Consider the following 6,870-nt stretch of genomic DNA (forward strand, 5'->3'; position numbering starts at 1 on the left):
AGAGGTAGTAGTAGCAGCAGTAGTGGTAGTAGTAGCAGCAGTAGTGGTAGTAGTAGCAGCAGTAGTGGTAGTAGTAGCAGCAGTAGTGGTAGTAGTAGCAGCAGCAATAGTATAGTAGTAGTAATAGCAGGGATTAAGTAATCCCTTCTCTAACTCTCCCTCTCCCTAACTCTCCCTCTCCCTAACTCTCCCTCTCCCTAACTCTCCCTCTCCCTAACTCTCCCTAACTCTCCCTCCATAACGCTCTCCCTCCATAACACTCTCCCTCCCTAACTCTCTCTCTCTCAGCTCTACAGTAATTAGCATTGGGAGCTTCCTTGTACATGAGGACTTGCCCTCTATCATTAGTTAATGGGGGCACAGCAGCCTGTTTCCCGGGTTACACTTCATGCAGTTCACACAGGCTGGATGACTCAGATGTTTTAGCTAGTGGAGGTGAGACTGTCTCCAGGGAATATCCTCTTCCACACTGAAAGGTACAGCCATGACAAAAGTATGTGGACACCCCTTCAAATTCCTGGATTCTGCTATTTCAGCCACACCGTTGGTGACAAGTGCACACAGCCATGCAATCTCCATAGACAAACATTGGCAGTAGAATGGCCCCAACATGGCACCGTCATAGGATGCCACCTTTCCAATAAGTCAGTTTGTAAAATTTCTGCCATGTTAGAGCTGTCCTGGTCAACTGCAAGTGCTGTTATTGTGAAGTGGAAACGTCTAGGATCAACAACGGCTCAGCCACGAAGTAGTAGGCCTCACAAGCTCACAGAACGTGGCCGCCAACTGCTGAAGTGCATAGAACATAAAAATTGTATGTCCTTGTTTGCAACACTCCCTACTGAGTTCCCCAACTGTCTCTGGAAGCAACGTCAGCACAAGAACTGTTCGTCGGGAGCCTCATGAAATGGGTTTCCATGGCCGAGTAGCTGCACACAAGCCTAAGATCACCATGCGCAATGCCAAGAGTAGGCTGGAGTGGTGTAAAGCTCGCCTTCTCTGGAGTGATGAATCACACTTCACCATCTGGCAGTACGACGGACTAATCTGTGTTTGGCGGATGCCCAGAAGAACGCTACCTGCCCAAATGCATAGCCACAGCTGTAACGTTTGGTGGAGAAGGAATAATGGTCTGGGGCTGTTTTTCATGGTTCGGGCTAGGCCCCAGTGAAGGGAAATCTTAACACTACAGCATACAATTACATTCTAGATGATTCTGTGCTTCCAACTTTGTGGCAGCAGTTTGGGGAAGGTCCTTTCCTGTTTCAACATGACAACGCCCCTGTACACAAAGCGAGGTCCATARAGAAATGGTTTGTTGAGATCGGTGTGGAAGAACTTGACTGCCCTGAACAGAGCCCTGACCTCAACCCCATTGAACACTTTTGGGATGAATTGGAACGCAGACTGCGAGCTAGGCCGAATCTCCCAACATCAGTGCCCTACCTCACTAATGCTCTTCTGGCTGAATGGAAGTAAGTCCCCGCAGCAATGTTCCAACATCTAGTGGAAAGCCTTCCCAGAAGAGTGGAGGTCATTATAGCAGCAAAGGGGGGACCAACTCCATGGTAATGCCCATGATTTTGGAATAAGATGTTCAACGAGCAGGTGTCCACAAGTAGCGTATCTTTCTCTGTTGTTGACACTGCGATATCGCAGCACTGCTACATAATAAACASCAAGTTTAAAAGACCAGACCACACATTTCCACTGAACGTACAGTTTGGATGAATGTGGTAAGCAGTGACGTCACAGACTAGCCTAAATGACTGTTTGATTGTGCAGCCCACATTACTCTGATACAGAAACACATGCAGACCAGCTCACACACATTACAGATCGAGGTAGMACACACTGTACACATATATGAGACAGTACACGTTCTCAGAACATGAAAACRGCACATTGGACGCCTATTCACATACAATGTGTGACACGAGACAAAAAATACATATTTCTATAAAATCATAAGGTCTATCTATACAAGCTCCAGACAGTATGCTGTGTTATGTGGGCAGAATAATGTATGCAAAATATGGAGAGAGGATATCAAATCCTCCTGAAATCAAAAYMGTGCATCCCAAATGGCACCCTATTCCCTAGATCATTCCATAAATATAGGGAATAGGGTGCCATTTGGGATGCTTTCAAAGTCATGCTTCTMCAAAACCGTTATGGAACCCATTTAGCAGCCAATGGTATCCTTCCCAGCCAATGATCCCCCCTCCACTCCACTCTGCTAGCCTCTGCCCAACCAGAAGCACATCCAATGGGTTTATAATCTCTCTCCAAGACTCTGAGGCAGATTCAATCAAAAGCGCACTGCTGGGGAAAAACCGTCTCAGGGTAAATAATCACATTTATTTGTTTACTGAAACGCAACTGTTCAGGTTTTCTCACAGTGCGAGTTTGATTTGGCCTCTGTGGGCATACGGAACATTCAGATGGAGAGGTGGTGATGGAGGGATGAGCGTAATGACAAACGGTCAGATGCTGGAGCCAGAGAAAGATGGAGGGAGCGAGCGAGGGATGGAGGGAGGGAGGTTAACTACCTGAGTCACTCTGACATCTCCTGCAGGTGTTGGTTTCTGTAGGGTTCAAATTACACATTTTACTGGGGAGGGAGGGGTTAATCACGAACAAAACACAAAATGCAGCAGCAACAGTCAAGTTAAAGGTGCAGTCTGCAATTTATGTGTCTTGTCTCCCTGTGTATGTGCCCACAGCACCAAACCCACAAATAATTGAGGCTCAAAGAAAACACACACAAAACAAAAACAAAATTAGGCCCGCTTAGGCAAAAAACTAGGCTCATGCCAATCCCTCGCAAAGACCCTTTCCTTCCGCCCCACAGGATCAGTAGACTACACATCTCCAGATCATAATATGCATTTTGCTGTGAATACCTGACCCCAAAAAGAGATGCAGAGAGGTGGAGAGTCATGGTGGATGATGCACTATGTAGAAAAATAAAAAGAACTCCCGCACAACACGATTTATTGTGGTTGACTTRAATGCTCTTGAGAGGGCACAGAGATAGGATACATCATACTAGTTTCCAGATTACAATGCAGCCTAGCGTAGAGTGCTCACGCACGCACGCTTTCTCAATCACACACTTGCTTGTACGCATTCACACACCTATACTGTAAGGATTCATTTTTAAATAGAATACTTTTTTCTTCTTCAAACAATACAAAATAAAACATACACATACAAAAACCAACATACTGATGCACAACAACTGSAGGTTTCAGTGGTTAGAACACATTACATGGATAGGATTTACAATATCCTGAGGCTAGTCCAAAATAGGATTAGCCTGTGTTTTATTTATACAATACCAGTTTATTAGGTACACCCATTTAGTACCACTCGTTGCTCAATTGGTATCAAGGGACCTAACGTGTGCCAGAAAAACATTCCCCACACCATTACACCACCAGCCTGTACCAGACAAGATGTGTCCAAATCCAGACACCAGTACACCACCAGCCTGTACCAGACAGGATGTGTCCAAACGTGTCAGAATCAGACAGCATACACACAGCTCCTGCCAGACGGATGTGTCCACACTCAGACCGCAGTAAACAGCACCTCGAGCCTGTATCAGACAGGATAGTCGTGTCATACACTCTCTTCAGACACACACTACACATCATGAGCTCTGTTACAGATCCAGCGTAATGTGTCCTTAAATCAGACCTTTATTCTCGTCACTACAGGTACATCCCACCACCTGTACCAGAGACAGGACGGCTGTCAAACTCAGACACATTAACCACACCCTGTACCTTTAGAACAGGGATGTTGGTGTCCAATCTCTTTTATGCACACCTATCTCACACTCGAGCTGTATCCTAGGACTCTCGCTCAGGCACTGTGCTCAAATCGATGACAGCTCGCCTTATTGTAGCCTAGAGGTACGCACCAGACCACGTGCTCACCGAGACACGAGAGATGGTTGTGGCTCCGGATACATCACAGACCATTTATGACCACAGGGCAAGTCAGGCTGTACTTGATAGCATGGGAGCTGTGCTCAAAGTCCAGAAGCGCATCATTTAATGCGACTCAGTTCTTGTCACCTGTCATAGACACGGCATTCGTTTTTCTAAACGGTCAGCACACCAGTGACATGGTAGTGGTGGTGTGGGTGCGGGCCTTAGCTCGTGTTTGGTAGAGGTTGGGGGTGTGCCAGTAAGCTCGGATGTACGTGTGGAGTGCATGGTGTGGTGTGGTCGTGTGGTGTGTGGTGTGTGATCGCACTGTAATGCTCGTAATCGCAGATGCGGGTAGTGTTGCCAAGAGCTGTGACACTAGTTACGTGGCGTCACCTGGGTGTGAGGTGTCGTCTGTAGTCGTTGTAGACAGGAGAGGGATGTGGGCGCAATCCGACAGCAGTACGAAGCACAGGCCTGGTGCCGAGGACAGGATGGTGTCGCAGATACCAGACGACAGAAGGTGACAAGCATTGGTGGTGTGACAAGACGCTAGGGCAGCAGTGTGTGTGTGTCTAGTTACGTATAGATAAACGTGCCCGTACAGACTGGGATGTGTGTGTTGATGATGATCCGAGAGCCACGTTCAGAGGGGGGAGCACAATTGGCAATGGATCACACTAGCGGGGAATAGGAAACCAAGCAGGCATAAAAGTAACCTCATGTACCAGACAAGCCGCATGCTCGACCAAACTCACGAAGAGCGTGGCAAGGAAAGGTAGTTATCTAGTATCCCTCACCGTCCAGTCCTGTACCCATCGCACGCAGGATCGTGTCCAAATCCACAGACATCGTTCAGGCTGCATGCCTGTCATCACCAGTGGTAGACAGTGGAGTTGGAGCTGATAGCAAGGGTAGTACACGCTGGAGGCAGTAACCATTGATTAGCTGGGGGAGAGCGAATTCTCCGCATCTCACATGCTGATGGTTGCTGAGCGCACTCGCTACCGAGGACACCGCAGTGAAATTGCTTGTTGCCGTCCAAGATCAGGGGGAGACCACCGAGCTCTGAAGCATCATTAAAGACGAGGAGGCATAGAATGAGTGCCGACACTGGACAACCACCGGGAAATGAGAGGAGAACGAGAGAGAGAGAGAGGAGAGCCGACCTGGTATGAGCCAGAGAGAGGCACGAGTGGAGATACAGTGTAGAGATCAACGCACAGAGTGAAGCACGGACAAGGACTAAACAGAGTACAGCAGGCCACGCGGCAGAGGAAAGCAGAGATGAAAGAGAGGAGCCTGTACGCGAGGAAATACAGTGAGAAACAGGAAGCTCGCTGGGCTCTAACGAGCCGCGGACACTCAGTGACACCACGCGACTGCGGAGCCTGTACCGAACAGGATGTGTCCAAATCGCAGACATTGAGGCGCGAGTACATCCACTGGTTACAAGGGGGTACATAGGTGTTGTTCTGAGCCACTGGACATCAGAGCTTGAGCTTTCTCTCCGCCTGTACCAGCAAGTAGCAGGATGTTGTCCAAACCGTCGGCCCCCACTGTGTGGGCTATGAGTGAGAAAAATCCGAGAATGACGACACTGACTGAGCCGTATTGGCTTGACGTGACTCTGAGTAAGAATTGGGATCGAACAGGCACTTGCTGGAGAGCCAGCCTGGTATGACGGAGACTCTAGGTGGTGGAGGTGTCCCAGGATCGCGAGCTACGTGGGATCGACGGTCGGAAGATATGCCAGTACTCTGGACTTGGAGTTAATAAATAGTGTCGCTGGCATTTTAGGCATAGCGCATCGGTGACATGCGCGTAGCGCAAGCGCTTGGTTAGAGACAGAGACTGTGTCCAATTTGGTAGCCTGGGACGCCAGAACCAGGGACAATGGCTACCATACAGCCTGTTATACTAGACAGGATGTGTCGCAAAGGATCGGACACTAAGGTTATTATACCCCATGGAGTAATTAGAGAGAGGTTGTCACAAGTCCGCACTAGTGATGCCCAGTCCTGTAACCGCAGACGCAGGATGGGGTCCTAAGCTAGCCGGACAGTAGCAGGTACGAAAAAATGACAGGTAGAGGGCGACGCCTGAGCCTGTAGCCAGACAGGGATGTGTCCAGCGAGCCGGACAACTAGATACAGTTAACAGTAAAAAGAGGAGAGCGGATGCAAGATCCCACGGCGCAGCCTGTTACCCCAGACAGGAATGTGTCCAAAAAGCCGGACAAGGAGGTAATATCGCAGTACAGAATCGAAGAGTTAAATTAGAAAGCGATTAAAAGGCACACCACGGGGTGATGCCCGGATCCGCAGGTCAGCCGTGTACCACGACAGGATGTGTCAAAGGTCGTCCGGGACCCAGTGACATAGGAATCGTGAGCAGAACCACGGGCGCAGCCTGTACCCCAGACAGGCTGGGTCGTCAAGCCGGGAGCCTCGGGTCAGTAAACGAACGAGGAGGGAAGCGACAGGGGAGCAAATAAATGTACAAGCGATACGCGAAAACCATTGCCGAAGCCTGGTCCAGACAGAGGTGTGTCCAGAAATCCCCAGACATCATAGACCAGGTACAGGCAGAGTGACGACGAAAGTAAAGAGCGGAGCAGATGCAATGGAGCACTGACGTGCAGCACCTGTATACCAGACAAGGAACTTGGTGTCCGAAGGCAGCGGAACACAGAGTTAGATCAGGATATCACAGTTATCACCACCGCGCCGGAGTGCGAAGCTGTACGCTCAGGACAGCGAGCGTGGGGATGGTGGTCAATATATGGACGTAAGGGGAAAGTCCAGGAGCGAAGAGACGTGGGTAGACCAGTACAGATCCGCCGACGCAGCTGTACAGAGAGACACGAGGATTGTGTTTTCATGTGTATTCGCAGCACACGCCGATGATTTAGAGCCAGACGTAAGCC

General features: G+C 49.2%; 1 pseudogene; it reads right to left on the minus strand.

The window, feature by feature from the left end:
• The window catches only part of LOC111951740 (zinc finger MIZ domain-containing protein 1-like), a 42,455-nt pseudogene extending 39,845 nt beyond the window's left edge, over positions 1–2,610 (minus strand).
• Positions 2,611–6,870: the final 4,260 nt, after the last annotated feature.

This window comes from Salvelinus sp. IW2-2015, linkage group LG25, assembly GCF_002910315.2.
Source record: "Salvelinus sp. IW2-2015 linkage group LG25, ASM291031v2, whole genome shotgun sequence".
Classification (NCBI taxonomy): domain Eukaryota; kingdom Metazoa; phylum Chordata; class Actinopteri; order Salmoniformes; family Salmonidae; genus Salvelinus; species Salvelinus sp. IW2-2015.